Source organism: Coccinella septempunctata, chromosome X (genome assembly GCF_907165205.1).
Source record: "Coccinella septempunctata chromosome X, icCocSept1.1, whole genome shotgun sequence".
Classification (NCBI taxonomy): Eukaryota; Metazoa; Arthropoda; class Insecta; order Coleoptera; family Coccinellidae; genus Coccinella; species Coccinella septempunctata.
The window spans coordinates 5728743-5748975 of NC_058198.1; the positions used below are offsets into that span (position 1 = coordinate 5728743).

The 20233-nt window shown below is 38.2% G+C and overlaps 1 protein-coding gene across 1 annotated transcript in view; it reads right to left on the bottom strand.

Moving 5' to 3' along the window:
* Nucleotides 1–20233, bottom strand: part of LOC123321695 (slit homolog 1 protein-like) — a 145856-nt gene that overhangs the window by 31287 nt on the left and 94336 nt on the right. The window contains exon 5 of the mRNA XM_044909419.1: nucleotides 18092–18139. The gene's annotated coding sequence lies outside the window, so the exon portion shown is untranslated. The remainder of the gene's footprint in view (nucleotides 1–18091; nucleotides 18140–20233) is intronic.

Genomic DNA, 20233 nt, shown 5'->3' on the forward strand with positions numbered 1-20233 from the left:
ATTCTGTTACTGTATTTCCTCCCCATTACACAAACATTTCATATCATTGTTCAAGTTAATAAGTTTAATTTTTCTGTAATTAATATTGTTACCTGTTGGAAGTGAAATGTTGGAAGTGAAAATGAATAAATTTTCCACAGAAAACACGTTATTTTCGTTTCCCATCCATTTTCTATTCGATTTCCTTGGGAAACTGTTAACACTAGGAGTGGCAAACCGAAAAAAACAAACTACGACAAATATACAGTTGTGTAAATAATGCTGCCACTACGTGTTGTAATTCAATCGGTATTTCAGGAATACCCCGATATTCTGAGAGTGTAGGCTCGTTGGTAAATTTTGGGATAGCTTATACAACTAGGCCTAACTAGAACACGAAAGTTCGTTTTGGAATTCTGACAACGAACGGGCAAAACACCGCCCTTGATTAGTAACATTGAACGGCGGGAAGTCAGACTATCTTTTGAATATTCAATACTTGATTTCGTGACGAGAAAGCGCCAATTTTCCAACGAAAATTAGTCGTTTGCGACCCGCCCAAATATCTTAATTGATTGGCCTCCGACCCGTAATCAAATTAGAGGTCGTTAATTTTTTTTCTGTCTAACCGCGATTTAAATTCTCAGTTGCCATATTTACATACCTTCGACCGATAAAATAAACCGGCTGCATATAATGAATACAAAAATCGCATTAGCATGTTTTTCAACCTTGATTTGAATCTTTACAATGAGGTAGTTACGCCCTCAAGACCCTTTTTTTCGGGCGGGAAACGTCGAAGAAATTGCCCCCGCGGTACACAGGTCGTTCCTAAATCCCTTCGGAATCGTGCCGAATCAACGTCTATGAATATCAATGGTATTCATGAAAACTCCGGAATTTTACGCTCAGGTTCATCATTGACGAAGTGGCATACCTTCTCGTATTTGACTGTTATGGTAGCTCCCTGAATTCCATTCTTCCTGATAACACGGACAATCAATTCGATCCAACAACTTATTATCTAACGACCTTTAATCGGTAGTTTTCGACAAGAAGGCTATGGAATTTTGACAGTTGTCGTTGTGCGTTCGAAAGTGATATCTGAACGCTGAATTTTTGTTTTCGTACTCCCAAAAATAAACCTTTGTAATCGAGAGAGAAAAAACAATAATGACCTCATACAGAAATGCACTTTCAGTTTTGAGACATTTGAGTCTCCAAAATCAAGCAGAGAACTCTCGTGAAGTTCGGATTCATAACCAGAGCGGCCACTCATCCAGATACTGAATTTTCCTAAAGCTCACCGAAAAGAAATGAAATTTCCTGCGAAATTCTGAGTGTCAAGCAGTTTTGGAGAAGTTGAGTATCTGGATGGATGCCCGTCGCGAAAAAGCTCCTGATTTAACATCAGTGCGAAACCTATTTTCTCTAAAAACCGAGTGAAAGTAAAATTCTGTTGATCGTCCTTCATCGCAACTCATCATGACGTATGCTACGAATTTTCTTAGACTGCCTCAAGTTTAGTGGTGGAAATGGGACAGGGGTGAGTCGGGACAATTGATGGTGTCAAGTGTGTGTGAAAAAGGGCGAAATTAACTATTTAAGGGGAGACAATTTGATCCACTGAAGCGATTAATGAAAGAAGTAGCGAAGTTTGTAATAACAATAAAAACCCGGATGGTCGTTCAGACGCCAACTCGAAGACAGTAATAATTCTTCATGACAAGAGACAGCCTGCTCCAGAGCGGAGGCGAGGCTGAGGTACTCGGGGAAAAATTCAATGAATACGTAGAAGGGAATTCAGTGGAGCTGTAGCTCATTGAAGATTATTGTGGGAATCAAGTAGATATGTCTCAGCAATGAAAAAAATCGTTGACGATTGTTTTTCCTCATAATGTCAGAAATTATTGAATAAATTGAAAGTAGGAAAATCTGGAATATGGACTTCACAGTCTGGGACTTATTGTCAAAATACAAAGTCACAGGTCACAATGGAAAGTGCCTTGAGTAGTGTCATCTGTGTGATATATTTAGTGATACTTCAATCAGAATATCCAATAAAATTTCAAATATCCAACTTGATTTTTGGCATACCTACGTGTAGAGGGATAATTCAAAAAATATCAATCGAATCTAAGATCGTAAAACATGAATCAAAATTATTGGGTGATATTCTTTCAACGTTACTCAGTATATAAAATATATTCGGGATATCTGGTTTTTCTTGAGAGCAAAATATATTCGGGATATCTGGTTTTTCTTGAGAGCAAACAAGCGGTTGGAATTCTATTGTGGAGAACAGGGAAGAACGGAAAGAGGGGACACTGAAGAAAAATTGGCGGGATGAGATTTTTCTTCCTTATCAGGGGATAGAAATAGAATAGTTGAATTCGGGTTAACACTCTGCACCGAAGATGAATCGTCCTAATTATCATCAGGAAATCCTCAAAACGGTTCATCTGGGTTTGGGATAGATGTCCCGGATTAGGTGAATATATCAAGCCTTATCACTTTGATCAATGCCGAAAAAACTCGACTGTAGTTTTAGGCCGAAAAACGACAATTCCAAGTAATTCACCATAATCCCGGGGGATGCAATAGTAAACGGGAGACGCCATCTTCTTTTCCAGAGAGGCCATTCATATCCCCAGCTCATTTTACTCAATTACACGCTCTCCTCGGATTTATTTCGTGAAAAGCCTTCCAACTAGCTAATGAGCTGGGGATAACCTTTTCGTCGGTCTTCCGATCAATCTGAATTCGAGAATAGGCGCGTTTCTCACTAGTTCGCGTCTTTTTCAACGGAATACATTCCAGAAAAAGCCGATAGATGTCCGCGATAAAACGCCGTCTTGAATTTCAAGCAGCCGCCCGTTAACTCAAGACCGTCAAATTTCCCAACCGTCTTACTGGTTCCCCCACGACGAGCTGAATCGAAATATATAATATGGGACTTGTTTACTGACAATCAGAGTTTGCAGGGATTTATCGAAGGGCTAAGTCTCATAACGAAGGTCTATGGAGAACAGGATTAATTAAGAAGTCAATAATTGTCTGAAAACCGTGAAAAACATTTCAGCTTAATGGTATATTTATCTCAGAAATTTAGAAAAATTGTAGTACTGGAAGGAATTTCCATATTTATCGTCACTTTGGACGAACCATGAAGAGGAAAAATGAAAACATCCCCTTTCCAAATAGAAATCGCTTTCAAATGATCTCGTGTTGGTGTTGCGACACAGCATATTTCATCGAAACAATTCAAAATGAATAGGGGAAGTGGGAAAGTCCACAGTATTCTGCAGCAGTGATAAATCTGAACTCACTGGAAAGCATAAACATTACAGAGATTACTATTTAGCACAAAAATTCTCCTTCATTATGATCAAGAGTTATTAGCATATTTCTTTTATGGCCCCATTAGAAGAATTAGCAATGCAACAACGGTTCCTACATACATTGTACTATATTTTCAGGAATCACGAACAATATTTCAACGTTGATAAAAATTCTAGATTATGTTTATTTATGTTTATTAGGTTGTTAGATCACGGCCGTGAGATAAAACATCAAAACACTTGCTGCGGAGTCCAATCCAACCCCGAAAATAATACGCGGAATCTTTAACGATAATTGAGTTATTATGCGTTAGTATATGTATTCCAAATATATATGTCCACTAATTTATGTCCGTCAATAGCATAACGAAAATTGCAGAATGTCAGCAGAATAATGAAATCCCACATACAGTCATTGTGACCCGTAAAATGATTGCATGTTATTAATACATAATGCTGCATGGGGCATGAATTTTGTCGACATCATTCCATCATTCGTAACGCCAACAATCCGCATCAATTGAGGAACAAAATATCATTTCAGCCCAATCGAATATCATTTTAACACTTATTGTTTTCAAGTAGGTACAAAACACATTAATTTTTATTCATGAAGTTATGCGGGATTTATTTGAGATGTTGACTGGGACAATATAAACCATTTCGCGTTGTGAACTAGCATTAATCGAATATGCATGTATGAATGCGCTACACATATTATAAATCAGTTTATCATTCAGTAGTCTTGACTCGAGCTAAATCATAAGAGCAAAATATATTTTGGTTGGCCACAATTTGTTAATGTGTAAACGCTCTTATAGTGTTATGCATGTGTGTCTTTTTTAATTCCCTTTTTTTGTTCCTATTTTATTTAGTTTGAAGTAAACTCTATTTCTCCATTTATCCTTGGAGGAGGCATGAAATAAATTTCATTCATTATTCTGCCAATGTGAGGTAGGATGTGAAGTAGTTTTGAAATTAAGTGAAAGACATTTCGAAACATCCTGTACATGTTTTCTATCTTCGGAACAAGTATCGCCGCAGTTTCTGGCACATTCTCCAGAAATAAAAAGAGTTTATTTGTATGTTGCGATCCCCCGAACATCCATAAGTGGAGGCGAGATATGGAACTATCAAAATGGAAAGTGGGTGCTCCATAACATCAAGAAAAACATATAGTTGATAAATCGGATGCGGCTCCGCGGGCATTCTTTGTTCGCGTGGTCGAAGAGGGGGAATTTATGACGGGAGATGAGGCTAAAATGAGCATTAATAGCTGGGGGAAAATCAGCGCTATGAAAATAAGTAATAAAGGAAGATCCGTTCCGAGATACGCAAAAAGGGGAATCGAACACAGGACTGGGGACCATTGCTGAAATATACGATCTATAATTTAGAGGTTATTTTGATTGACGAGCTTATCATGTAAAATATGTGCCTTGCTGTCCGAACAAGGCGCCTATCTTTCCTCTCCCGCCTCCATAGATCTTTGGGGCGAACAAGATGGGGGAATGTTAGTCTACCAAGATCGTAGGCGCCAAATACTAGAAGCTTCCGATTTTGTCGCAGAAATTATCGGGGACAATTTATGAGCCAGAAAATTTACAGCGTTGACGTTATGGTTTCATCCATTTCTTACACAAATATAGAATATTAAGACCACGTGAAAGGAAGATAATAGACACTCCATTAAACAATCTTCTAAATAAAATCAAACGCACATGGAATCGGCCAATATTTTCAAGATAATTTTCGCAATAATGACGGATATCAAGAGCTTTATCGCTTTTGTTCAAATTCATTGGAGATATTCAATAGAGTTACGATCCCTACGAAAGTTTGATTTGCTCAAAATGACAGATCACCGTTGCAAAATGATTGTTATATGTTGATCTTGCGATTTCATTCCTGGTTTTTCTGAAAGTTCAGGAAACCTAAAAAAAACTTCGAAATTTTGAATGCTTTATCAACATAATATGTTTGTCCCATCGTTCAATATCATCCAGGGAACATTATACGAATTCGAATAAAGATTATAATGAACGAGTTATACGTAACGATCTTTGTAGAATTAAAAATTTCCAACAGAACGATTCCGGTATTACATTAAATCCAGAGCCAAGTAGACGGAAATGGAATGCTAACGATTCCGATTAACTCGAGAACATTTTCTGTGTTTGGTGAACTATCTGGTATTTGAAACTGAACTTCGCGTCTATTTTGCAAACTTTAAAAGCTTGTAAAAGTTTCGGCTGCATATAAAGTTTCGGTCTACTTAGCGGATAGAGGTAATTCTGAACCAATTAAGATCATCGTTTAAACTTAAATTATAACTGTCGAAATATTATGGCGTCGGTATGTTAACTGCGTTGATTATTAGTTCATTAAAACACTTGGAATATTTGTTTTTCTACGGATTGAATTTTCGTTTTAGAAAATATTAGATGTATCAAAATGCTTGAAAAAAAATATCATCATATTATAATATGAGATATGTATATGAGTGTGTGTATGTTTTAGAACCTCCATGTGCATAAATGGCTGCTTGGCATTCCGAAAAAACTGAGCTGCAATATAATGTTGTTTTAAATTTGCAGGTGACATGGAATGCCACACTCCAGGAAGAAATGGATCGTATCATCAGATATATGCTTGGACAACGAGTGAATGACACGTTTTTTTAATTTTCACGAGATTTTTATAACCTGACAAAGATGCATAACAAAGACTAAATAAATATTTCAACTTTCACTTCGTAGTTTAATTTAAATTTCCCCTATTATAGTTTTTCCCAAGCATATATCCCACGTTCACGACTCTATTACAGTAATATAGTCAGTACATTATAAGGATGTAAGTTTGATTCCTTGTTTCCGTGATTCCGAATTGTTTGACAATACTATAAATTACACCGCAGAAAAAAACTCTTCTAGTAGGTTATCTCGAAATTTCATTGACCTCGGTGCAACCTTTCGCTCTTGACGAATTTTTAACTGACCCCACCTTTCTCGGCATTTTTCAAAGTTTAACTTTCCACATGCATATCTCCCATAAAAATCATCGCAGAGGTAATAGAAACACATACTCTGAAAGAGCAACTTTTCTAGTAGGTATTAATTTTCATCAAGTATCATCTACTTTCATTCAGTTTTCTCTGAAAGCTGAAATCGAAAAGAGTAACAGACCTTCTACACCACCATGTTCATCGTGGTGTAGATAAGGGATATCATTTCAGAAAAAAAATCCCCCACATCAGAAATCCTCTTTGTTTCCGTCGTTCGTAGTTTTCTCTTATTTGCCAGCCAATTTGCCCTGTCAAAACCACCTGAGAATCAAATCAGAGTCTCTGATATTCCAAACCGCACGCAAACTCTGGGACGAAAAGGGATTCCATCCCTTTATATACTAACAAGGGTTGGCATGTCTTATTCTTCCAGCGTTCGATACACATGAAAATGATTAATTATATCAGGAGTGAGAACATCTGGACAACTGATGTGTAGTTCCTCCATCATGAAACCACAGTTCCCTCAGCTGGGGGTAGATGGGCTCCTAGATATCATCCCCAGTCCTCCTCTCCGGAATTTTCGATTTGTTGAAAAATCCGCGAAGACCTATAGGATAGTCCTCTAATTCGAGGACATCTAGAGAAATGGGCCTTGTATTTCTGGGAATCTCACAAGAAGATAACACAGAAAAACACAAAACTCTGAGTTTATACTGCAAATGAACAAAATAAGAAACTCATATTGGCAGATGATTCATCTACACGGTTTATAGGCAAATGTTCAGAAAGAATTACTGACTCAGATATAAATATTAGGTTCAAAAATTGTTTTAAAGGTATTCAGCGGAAACATGTACTTCAATCTACGACCATTTTGGATTACACCCGTACGAAGATGGAGAAGGAGCTAGTTTTTTTATAAAACTACAGAATTTTCTGAGCTCCCAGGTTCCTTCTTGCCGATACCTTTCTTCCGCACAACTTACACCTGAGGTATTCCGAATTTGCGTTAGGAAAGGAGTATTTTTGGATGCATTGTGGCACATCACGTAACTTATTCGAAATTCTCCTCAGACACCTCTCTCCAATCCAAATTCATGCCTTCGTTATTAACGAATTGGGAATTTTGTTGGACGTTAACTCCGAATCCGCTGAAGAGAAAAAAGGTTCCTCTTTCTCTGAGCGCTCGCTTTGTAAGGGTTTTTCTTCTCCTTGAATTGGGAAGTTCCCTGTTACGTATACTTAGGATCAACCCATTTGAGATGCATTTTGCACCTTTAAAGGGTTTCCGAGAAATAACAATCTCAGCAAATTTTTTGAGCGTCAATCCAATTTTCCAGTTTGAAATATTACTACATATTGGATCATCTATGTATTTCTAATAAGGAAAAATTGATCGAAATTCTTCGTCAAATTATATTCACCTTCAATCACATAAATTTCGGATTTATCATATAGATTCAAGACAAAATTTGACAAGAAAATCACTAAACGAAATTGGTTTTTATTGGAGGTCGAAAAGATTTCCTTATTCTGAGTATAAATGTTCAAAGAAGGCTACAAAATTATCAATACAATGCTAGTCTCTAACGTTGAATGAATTCAGTGAATCAAAGACGCGACATTGTTTCCTATCGAACATAATTGTGTGAATTTACGAATGAAAATAAGGGTTGAAAGGATATGCATGCGGCTCTATATTTCATGTAAAATACAAGCATCGATATCTTTTCAATATTATATAGTTTTTCGCATATTTATGGGAAGCACCGAATACATAAAGTTCGAATCTACGTACGTATTCAGCGTGTTAGTACCTTTCTCGCGATAAAATCATTTATGTATAAACCCTGAAATTCTATATACGGGTCTCTAGTCGACAGTACAGCGTCGCATGAAATTTTGATAGGCTCCAACGTATCTATAGCCATTGTAATAATCATGGTCTACCATGCAATATAATTTTTACGCCGTCAGTTGAAGTCCTGTTTATAAACTGCAATATATGTCGAGCTATCTCAAGTTTACGAGATATTCGTGATTTTATAGCAAGCCGAACATGGCTCCATTTCAGATTAAGTATATCTCGAAAAATTCACTATTACAAGAACTTTTTTTTTTAATCATTTTGGGAGAAATGAAGGATGTCATCGAAATATACTACCCTCCATTAAGCTTTCGCTTATCTGTTTGTCCCTCACACCGACACAGATTCCCATTTCTCCATGTGGATTAGTATTGACCAAGATTCAGTCGCTCAAAGTTATCTAATTTTCAGCGTGACCTCATTTTATTGGAGAATTTTTCAAGGATTTCCGCGAGCATTCCCGATATTTCGATCGACGAAGGAAGCACCAACTTCATCGATTCTGACACAGATTGAATTATTTTTCAGACATAATAAAACGTTAAAACACCGTCGATGCTGCGAGGAGGATTTTTCGACGAAATATGTGCGAATTTCATCACGAACAAAATGATCGCAATCTCCGGTGCAGAGCTGCGCCATCATCAACGTTTGTGTACGTTATTTAATCCAGGTAATGTGTATTCTACACTCATATCTGGGAAGCCAGGCTGGCTAAGGGTTGCTTTTAATTGATCCAGGCTGTGAAGTCTAGGTGGTGTACAAACGTCTACTCATAAATAATACTCTTGAGAAATTGCTTTGAAAGTTTTTACCGCATGTTTTATACGCCCTTTGAGCTCATGGAAGGTAGATTAGACTTTGACTGTTGGAATGTTGGTTTCGCTGAATAATTAATTGCGACGGAGCTGAAACAGATCCCGAAAGAATCGACCATGCATATGCCGATGACAAAAACGACACAGATCGGCGTGGTTTTTATTCGACTCAATTGTATCGAATTTGCCGACTAGGATATCGATGTCAGTAGCAACAAAGAACAAATTCCCCCACATTATTTTCGTTTTCAGTGAATGGGAAGTCATTTCGATATTTCAGGGAAGGTACTAGAATTATCTCATAATCCACAGAAAAAAAATATTTTAGGGTAGAGTAGAGTAGTGCAAGGAATATAATGTTGTTGAATATATAAGTTCCTATTTCTAGAAATACGCCTTGATGTTCCTGATCAATAATCAAATCCAATTTCAGTCATTGAAACCTCAAAACACAAAGGAATATACGATCCCAATATTGATTTCCTTGAAAAACTCCAATTTTCGATTAATCATCCGATTGTACAATATCGCAAATTTCCTCGCTAAGTACAACAGCAGCAGACGGTGATGTTTATATCAATCAATCCTCCGCGGAGAAGAACTTAACTGGGGTAAAACTTCAATGGGGGAGGGGAGGGGCTCATCCTAAGTGAATACAGTGTGGAATCAATGAGTCTCTCTGGTTGTAGAACGAGAAAGCTCCCTCAGTTGCTACGCCCGAGGCAAATAAGTTTCCCAAGTCTAATCTGCATAATTATATTTTCGTCATCAATGAAACTGATATTAAATCGTAAATGAGAACCTCGCTATCTATTTATTCTGATGGATAGTCGGGATGGTAGTAAACTTCGAACGTCATCCGTAATTTGGAATAAATGACAACTTAGTAGTTAGGGGGTACGTGTCTCACAAACATGCATTATCGTGTAGTTTCGTGAAGATCCTGAAACACCTACAGGTTGAGCCGAATGTTTTTTGTTCCACAGGAGTTACCACCTGGTGAGGAACAACCCTCTGGTGCCTACAGAGGGGTAATAAAGTTGATCAACACACAAAGCTAATGAAGGAAGACAAGTCATCCTAGAACCAGGAGTTTCGAAGCCAAAGCTCTTGATACTCTTAATAGTTTAAGTCTAAATGCTTTCCAGGATAATCGACAGGATGAATATCACTGTGTGGCATCAGTTCTTCCTTGCATGCTGGGAGGAAATTTTTTTTTTGAAGAGCTCCACCTCTCAGGAGTTTCAGAGCAGATATTCCTTCGAGTCCCAGTAATCCATTAAGAATCATCACTTGACCTCTTTCCATCGATGCACGCTGTAGAGGGCAAAAACTTCACAGCGTGCAAAAAAATCTATCTACATCAGATCGGTTGATATCGAATCGATTCGAATCAATGGAATATTCGGTCTCTGGGGCTTTTCGCGAATAAAACGGCTCCGTTCCTGTATTCCATTTCCTCGATTGATTAATCTCGTTGGATGCACCAGAACATCGAGATGCTGATGTGGCACAGTCACCGTTGCCGGTTATCAAAATTTATAAATACTCGAAAGTTGTCCGGGTTGATGTAACACGATGTACGAAGCACTCAGGTCCCGACAAACTTTGCTTTTAAAACATATTTCGGAGCGATTCATCACAGATAACGAAATAATTGAGTGGACAGGAAGCTTTCAGTGAAATTAACTACTCAAGGGATGAAACAATAACTTCTCCTTGGTTGAATCGGATTAGACGTTACGTTTTCCAAAAACCGAGTTTTTGCTTTTCATCTGTCTTATTCGGTGCGGATTCCGACTTCGTTTGATTCGATTACCGAGTCCTTTGCGAATTTCGAAACATATTTCTCCGGAAGTTTCAACGCGGTTCATTTGAATTTGGGCATCTCTTCATTTCGTTATTCACTCAAGATTCCGCAGAAGTGCATTTTTCTTCCACTTTTTTTCCCAATTTCAGTATGGTCGATAATTTTCATAGGCATTCTTATTCAGACATCACCTGGTGAAATCTTGCGCTGATAACTTTATCAACATATCCACTCTAATCCAACTTTCCATCTAAGATTGACATCATGGTCTTCTGACAGTGCTTAGGGAGACTGAAGTACATATGAAATCACAACGACGTTGACTGCCATTCTGCAAGGTATTGTATGGAAGATGTGAAATACCCTGGTTATTTATAGCATCTGGAGGGATCTATATCTCAGTGTCCATTGTCCACTCTGATCCTTGACGCTTGTGTTCGCGTGAGAGTGGAACTCTTCTCACTAAGCTTCACGATGTTAGATTGATTTTATGGGGAAGTCTTCTGACTGTGCCTTCTTTTAGTCATTCAAGATAGGGTTAGGGAACATGAGGAAATCGAACGCCGAAAATGAGTTGAAAGCTCATTCTAGTCAACGGACATAGAGTTTCGTTCCTTCTGCGGTAGCGTAGTCACCGGATTTTCTCCAGTATTAGAAGAGGAAGATAATGAGAAAAAAAGGGAAATTGCGTTTTATTGAAAACCCCTCCAGAATGATTTGTGGCCGAAGAAAGGGAGGTCCGCGATTATTCCACTATGATTGAAAATCTTCTGGTTCAGGGTTGGAGTACTCGGGAATGCTAATACATCCCCCTTCGTATTCTGATGGGCGAGTTAGAATATAAACATCAGTCTTTTACTCCCAGGGGGATTATCTTGGTTGTTAATAGTGTTTACTGATCCTACTCGATACTTAAGGTCGCATCCATCATCGGCGGATGTATATTCTTCGTCTCATCGCAGATAGCGACGGTTTTGACGATACATCAGAGCGAAAATATTTCAGGGAATCCGGGATCGTTGCCGCTGAAATATTGACCCCTCACGGTGAAAGTTGATCACGTTCATCTCCTTCTGGTCGGACCATTCGTCAAAACGGTTCCGCAGATAAAATTCAACCGCTGAGAATATGACTTATGATTTCACCGCCGACGAAGAATACCGACGATTTTTCATCTCGGATCTCGTTTATACACTCTTTCGGGGGGTTTATCTCTTGAGTGAGCCTCCAGCGTTATATTGGCCCCTTGTATTCGAAACGGAGTCTATTATTTCCCAGAGTCATTTATAACAGAGATGAATAAGTTGGTTCGCCATAACGATCATAATTAGGGTCTCGCACACTGGCCGACAAAATAATATAACATAATCCGAAAAACTGGAAGAGGGTAGGCACTGAGGGGACTAAATTACAAGATCACCCTTGGTAGGGTGAAATATGAAATAATAGAAAATAGTCAAAATTAATTCAGATACATAACATCCATTGCATGATATTCAATAAATGTTACTTGAACTAATAAAGTATCACTCAAAGTATCAACAGCAAGACCATTGCTTAAAGGTAGAGTAAGATGCTGACTATGGTTTCGGTCTTATTTGATCGAAAATGAAGAAATCTGATTCAACTCAATGATTCTGACAGTTTGAAAAAATAATTAAAAAAACGTATTTGTTTATCATATTTTTCAAGCAAAAAAAACCCACAAGATTGAAATTTTCATTATGATTGGCTAAGGATATAGGACAAGAACAGAAAATGCTCTTCATTTATTCAGAGATGTATCCTGATATACTGGCAAAAAACCATAAATATCCTTGCTGACCTTCTCTCAATGGGATGCTTCTCTCCTCGCTCATTTTCATTTAACTTATCGATTTGTCGAAAAAGTATAAACCAGCACTTCTTGTCATACCATTTTTGAACACCTGAATTGACATTGAGTTGAATCAGATTTATTTTTCGAATAAATTGATCCCAGTGCCTCGAAAACCAGATTAACGTTTTTTTGCTTGTCTTCGGACAATTCCCAAACCAAAATTTAGTAATTTCCACCGAAAACCATCAGCTTTGAGTATGTGGGGAGTTCTCTTACATTTTGGGTTTAATCTGGAAGAGTACCATACGGTTTAAGCCTACACCAGTAGGATTTTTTTTCAGAACTCAATATATCGAGTAGTTCAGGTGGGATCTGAACGAAAATTGTCGAAGACCACGAAATACCACGAAGTTGGTCCGAGGTAGGGAGATATCAAACTGGTGGAATCATGGTTGAAGAGTTACGTCGATGCCACGTTAATAAATCAACATGCATTCATCAGTCGTGTTGTGTAAGTGTTTCCCCCGTCATTTATTACCCTACCGAACTGGTTGTATGACTGCTTTATGGTAGGGTAGTCAAGTGAAGGTGCATAATTCAGATTCGTTTCATTTATCAAATAGCGCCATTATTTGAGTACGCCCTCAATCATCGCGGCGGTGCGTAGGAGCACATCAGGAAACTAGATTAATGGCAGACGGAATTGATCGTACTTTTCTCTACCGAATCTGATATGCAGATGCTTCAGATTAGGTCGTTGGAAAATTAATCACAAACAACGGAACGGTTAACGGAGAATTGATAGGTGTCGATGCCGATCGCAACCCTATCTGTATCACGACTCGAAGAAGGATAGAACCATCGGCTTTTTCAATTCAGGGTTCCGTTTTGATTTATAGGAAAAACGCGCCGTTTTTCTGTGGAAAATAATTCGATTTTGTTTCATTCAATAGAGGAAGGTTTGCCATTAATAATGAAAAACGATATCGGCCATATGGCCACAACTGTTGTTTGCAGGTCCATGCTCTTTTTTGAAATTTCCCATTTTATTTTCGCACATTTCAGGCCCCATTCCGTCGATAACTGCATCAATTCTCACTTTCGAGAGCTTCAATTTCCTATGGCCACTTATCACTATGATGACCTATCTTCCAAGTCCAAAAAAAGCCCAAAGGTGTAACTGCCGAGAAAGCATTTGGCCTGGAAACTTTTCACCAACGGTTTTGCCAACTATATAGTACGTAGATTCCTCCTGGTCAAAAACTGCAGCATGATTTTTTCGGTGAAATGCAGGTTCCTTTCATTTCAGCCTATTTTGACCACATTCCTGGTGAATTTTTACAATTTCGATGCGTTGTTGAAGCATTGGCATCTCTCAAAAATGAAATATCCAATGGAAAGCCTTTTTGATAGAGTTTTTCACGCACCCTGTATATTACGAATTATTCAGATACATCAATTAACATTTTCATTCGACGGAACGTCAAGTCCGGCCAATCAGTTTTAAGCGTGTTAGAATAAACTTTCGTTTTCCAACAAACCGATTTATCTCGGAAAAAAAGTTAGCTTGAAGGCTATTCCGTAGTTAATCCTCCGTAAGAACGGACGGAGTTGAGTCGAAGAGCAATGGAAGGTTGTATCTTGGAATTAACAGCGTTTTTCTTTCTGATAACAATTATCCGGATTTATGGGGGGCATCCTTCAAATGGAATTAGCGCCAGCCATGCTATAAAACAACGATTTGTCTAAAGCTTTATGGGGTCGCTTCTGGAGTGGCTTCCTATTCGTCAAGAAGCCCCAGTGGGGTGATGAATGGCTCTCATAAAACTACATATTAGTCAATACAATTGCAACCGGCGCTGATGCAGTGTGAACGAATCCTCAGCAGCCGTATCATAATGAATCTTTCGCCAGGTTCACCTGTTATTTATCGACCGTAAAATTATACTACCCCCCTTCGAGATTTATCCCCAACACATGGTATAGATATTTCGACTTCACTCCATTCTTGAATAAACTCTGTTTCAACCGAGTTCTTATTTATTTGCGCCATTTATCCCCCTAGTAGCGTGCGCCACAACTCTCTACTCCTCCGAAGGTGAAAGCCGTGGAAAGGGAGAATCAATCCTTATAAAAGGGGGAATTATTAGGAATTTTTCTTTCGCGTGGCGAGAGAAGAAAAGATTTATGGGTTTATGTTGAAAATCTCCGTGCGTTGATATTGGTTCATCATTTCCAATAATAAACCTTTGGGATCAAGTACGAGAAAGAACATTTCGACACCCATCCCCTGAAATTTTCATATTCCAAGTTTTTTACTTTATAGATGTCGAAAAACAAACGAAATTAGACCAAGCGTACCTCGATTTTCCGGAAACTTTTCCTTGTTACGAAAATCGAAGACCATCTGGCTTTTCAAATGACCCAATAAAGTCTTCGATATACTGAATTTATTTCAAGTTAAAGACTTGCACTCTACATAGGTAATCAATGATAGAGCTAGACATCGAAAAAATTAAATTCAATTCAATTTATCGTGTGTTATTTTAGACCAGTGATGCAGCCTCAGCAGACGCAAAAGTAAAACATCGAAGTGCTGGAAGGCCCTGTGTATTCTCGATCTCCGAGCAGTGGCTTACCCTCCGTGATATGCCCTAGACGCGAAATCCCCAAGGTACAGATAGGAGGCTGAGTATACATTTTAACTAACGAAATGGAACATCCCAGGATTTCACACAGGACCTCGGGGTTGTTTGATTTCGCGAAAATCCATCCAAAGCCTTGTTACTTTATGTGACAAATATTTGAGATGAGGCAGTTCAAAATGTCGATGGCGTCATAAACTGTCTAATTCCCCGCATTGTATTCTTTCTCACGGAGTCCTAGCGTCTTAAAATATGATGTATGGTTGAAATGGAGGGAGGAGAACGGAAACAGCTTAGTCCAAATGTCCGAACTGAGTGTCACAGTGACAGAATGGGTTTTTTACGAATTGAGAATTTATTACAAGCCGAGAAACGTGCGATATTTTATGGAACAGACTGTGCAGGTCACCCTCAGAATTTTGAATGTTTCATCGGCGAAGAAAGATATACGATTCGATATCGTCTGGGGTAGATTTCAGGGCTTCCCAACCCCCATAGTGGCAGAAAGGAAATTTTCGTAGATTGATGAAAATAATATATGTATAAAAATTTAGCAAGCTTTATTGAAAACCCTAGAACTTTGTCAACGAAAGTCAAGTAAAAAACTTGAAATTTGTTGGGTATTTGTGGGTAAACCAACCAAAAACGTCACCAAAAATAAGGGAATGGGTAAATACCCGTGAAATTCATTCCTACCCGGAGGTCAACACCTTGACAGATGACTTATTATTATTTTGACAATTCCTTTCGCCCCCGTGGAAGTCGAAACAGGGTCCGACTGGGACAACTCTTTGAAATTTCAATTTTTCCATTAAAAGTATAAATTAATAAAAGAACGCAGCAGAAGGGTGACCCGAAATTCATTTTCGGGGTTGTCGGGAACCTTTCCCATTCACGCGTTTCCTTTTAGCCGTGTAACAATTACATTGTGCAAAATACGTCTGAAAATTTGACGTCGCCCTTGGAGAAACGGAATTTATTGTAATTGAGAATTCGGGCTACAATTCCGGACAGGCAGGGGTGATTACTGGTGAACAGATGATAAAGTATAGCGGAAATAATTGTCGGAGATCCGCATTTAGTTCACCATCCGACATACCAGCACTACGTAAACCTTTTGGAATTATAGGAATGACGTAATTGAGGTTGACCACCCCTTTCTCGTTATATAATTAACAGGGTGCACGCGGGAACCGGTAGAGGGTGACCGGTGTCGGCTAAAAAAAAGTCGGATTCCTGAACAACTTCACCCTCACTATTTCTACATAAGATGGCTTTTGCCATCAATTATTGACCTTGCTGACGTGAATAAATCGCCTTCGCCGCCCCAGCTGCGGTCAAAGGATGCTGAAATGAGAAAAAGTGACGCAGAAAAGGACCTATCACTTTGGTCGGACACTTTCGACTTCTCCCGTTATTTTTCTTCCGCAAGACAGGACGTGAAATTGATAATCCGAGTCCTTTTCATCATAAAAGAGTGGAATAGCTCGAATCCTCCATCTACTCGCCCTATTGCTTGGGGTTGAAGCTAGACTGGAGATGAATATTCAACATTTACGGATGATGAGGTTCAAGTTTATATTGGGGATAATGTGCAAGGGATTAATGTCTACTTGAGGAGGTATGTAAATTCCCCTCCAAATTCTAATCCTATTCGGAATTGATATTGATGAGACTAATCTCGTGAAGAGTAAATAAAATATAGGTCTCTTCGAAAACAGTATGCTGGACTGGAATGGTATAACTGAATACAGACAATGGATGCAAATCAACTTCTTTATCGGTCAGATATAAATTTTGGGCTCAGCTTATGAAAAAACCTCATAGGTATGCACTAAACATCAATTCACATGATGAAAATTCGATATTTAGTTGCACAAAACTGTTTGATGGAAATATAAACTGAAGATATTCAAATATGTCCATTTCTGACACACACAATGGTTGAACTTGATGAAAACTTCCTTCACGATGTCCCAGAGGACGTTTGTATAATCGTTATAAGTTAATAGAATTAATGGTGGTATTCTGCTTTCATCTGTAAACCAATCTGTAACTTTTCATAAGCTTACAGGAAAATTGCAATTCTGTACGTTTTTAGTGATCTATAGCTTACAGGAATCCGTAACTATAGTAAGTGAGGAGTTTAAACGTAACATTGTGAAGAAGATAGTTACTGGAACATTCCCAGAATTGCATTATTTACGAATCTGTCAATCGGACACTGACAGATCGATCGTATGCTACAGATTTGTAACTTACAGATGAAAAGCAGAATACAATCATAAGATGATAGAAGAAATATCCATCTCCGAAAAGTATCGATAACCTTAAGATGGGTTTTTGTGGTCAATTCAAAAAAAGAAAATGAATATCTCAAGTCAGAAACCACTAATTTATATGGGGTTTTCATTATAGTTCAATTCAATCAGTTCGTCATCTCGAGAAGACAGAAATTTTTTTATTCGTCGTTTTTTTTAATTGCAGAACAAATATTCATTTATGTTATTGACTTTCCGAGGTGAAATTATCTCTTCTATGAATTCCCACATACAAAAATTTCTCGAAAAGCCACGCCATTGGCTACAATTCGTGTCCTGGTGAAATTGAAATTAGTGCTACCATCTTTTCGACGAAAGTGAAAACTATTGTAATATTCTACTTATCGTGTTCTGGCAACACCCTTCCCCCCTTTACGCTTTATACCGATACCGAATTATAAATTCCTCTTAACTTTTGAATAGCAGCCTCATTCAAATAAATGAATCAAAAATGTTAAAAAAAAATAAAATAAAGAAAACTTACGAAAATATCTTCTGTTCTTCAATTTCCCTTCCGTTGACGTAGATCACCCTAAAAAAAACTCTGGTCAAATGTTGAATTTATTCCTTCAATCATCCGAAGTAACAGAACAAACGGATACCTAAATTCCCAGCCAGATTGTATCTGTTGATGTGACAAATAAACATGGGATATACAAGTGAATTTTCCCGGAATTACAGGATTGAAGTAATTGGGGTTGACCACCCCTTCGCAGTAATATAATTAACAGTAGCCTACGCGTGAGCTCGCAAAGGAGAATGGCCCGAAAAAGATCAGTGGAGCCACATGTGCGGAATGGATCGTCATAAATGGTATTTTGCAAATTGACTTTCACAAGTCACTGGACACAAAACGTATTACGGCCGGATATGGGGGGGACCGTCACCGCCGCCTTTTGCACTGGAAAAGGCAATTTTTACTGCCTGCTGTTTTATGAAATACTTTCTTCGCTTCTGTATGTCTTCCTTATATATTCGTAACAACATCCATTTTATAAAACACATATACATTTATCACAGATTATATCGCTCCCTCGGGTGGCACGGTTCCTTTCCTAGACAGCTCGCATATTACAAAAAATCAACCCGATTGCCTAAGCAGTTGGAAAGGGATCATCGCGCCCCACACATCAGCCGTTTTGAAATGGTTGATCAGCGCCCTTTTTCAGCGATACTGTGACCCAGGGATAGACGGTTATGAGGAAGAACCGATCCGTGAAATTAACAATTTGAAAGGTACGACAAAGGATGTACATATCCGGCTCCTTAAAGCGAATTCAATGGTTTTTAAGGGATATAAAATCTCGTAGGTTCACTCGCAAGATTCAAATTTTATGTCCGCCCATTTCGGAATTTCAATTTTCGCTTCAAGCGAAAACGGTGAACTGAATTTCTGTATCGAATCGATGCCATATTTTATAGGGTCGACCATAATTATTTCTAGTTGTACTGCACCTAATAAGGACCTATCGAAGTTGATCACTTACAATCGTGGATATTTTATGATAGGGTTACTTTTTTGTAATGGAATTTTGTACAGTTGGTCAACACTGTACGATAGTGAAGGGCTGGGAAAAAATCCAGGCACGTATTGAGAAAAATTGGATTTTTTTTTCAGCTTCACATCAGTGAGCTATGGCCGACTAGTTGCTGTTAACCCTGTGTAACTCCACAAACAATCAATGATGAATCGATAAACAAGGATATTTTACTATTATCCTTACGATGATACGTCCTTCAAAATTGATATTGCAAAGATTCGATCGGCAATAAATCATATTGACTTCTAATATAATGAGAGATTTATTACACGCAATAGTTTGAACACGTCGGTGATTGTCTTTCCGGGTATATCCGGGATATATTATATTCTGCAGCGAGTCTTGGGAGCCTTGTTGAACGTGAACCTGTGTGCTTATGTCCTCCCCGTATACCCCGTAGGAAATGAACCCTGAATGCACAATCGTATACCTGCGAACACGAGATTGTACATATAGGGCGAGAAAGACCATCGATTGGAGGGTAATGAATTGAATTACGAGTATTATTGACGTGAATACAAATCAGAGGGGTGCAATCGGAACTCTTACAGTTTGACTACGGAAATCTGCATTATCACGGCTTGCTTGGTGCGGATTGAATGTCCAATAAAATTTGGAAAATTTATATTTGTGGGAGCAAAATGATGAACCTGAAACGCTCGTTGGAAACAATACCCCCTCTTTGTATATATTTTATTGGTTCCAGAAAGGACGAAAAGAAAAAATTTTGTTTAACACTAGATGTTTTTTTTATTATTCCTGCTAATGATCGAGCCCTCGAAAAAAATAAGGTGATATTGAGATTCGTTGAGTGATCTGATTTTGTACTACGAATACTTCACAAATTTCCATCTGAAACTGTGAAAGTTATAAAGAAATAGGCAAGAGAATCAGTTAGATAAGTGAGTACACATATAAATTTCTCTTATTCGAAAAATTGGTGGAAAAAAATGAAAACATTCGAAACTGTTTCAAAATTTTGAACCTCTTGCGAATCAGTATATTTCAAATATTGGGGAAAAACTCAGATGCCTCTGACTCAGAAATCATTGGTCAGATTTTGTCAACAACCATAATTGAATTTT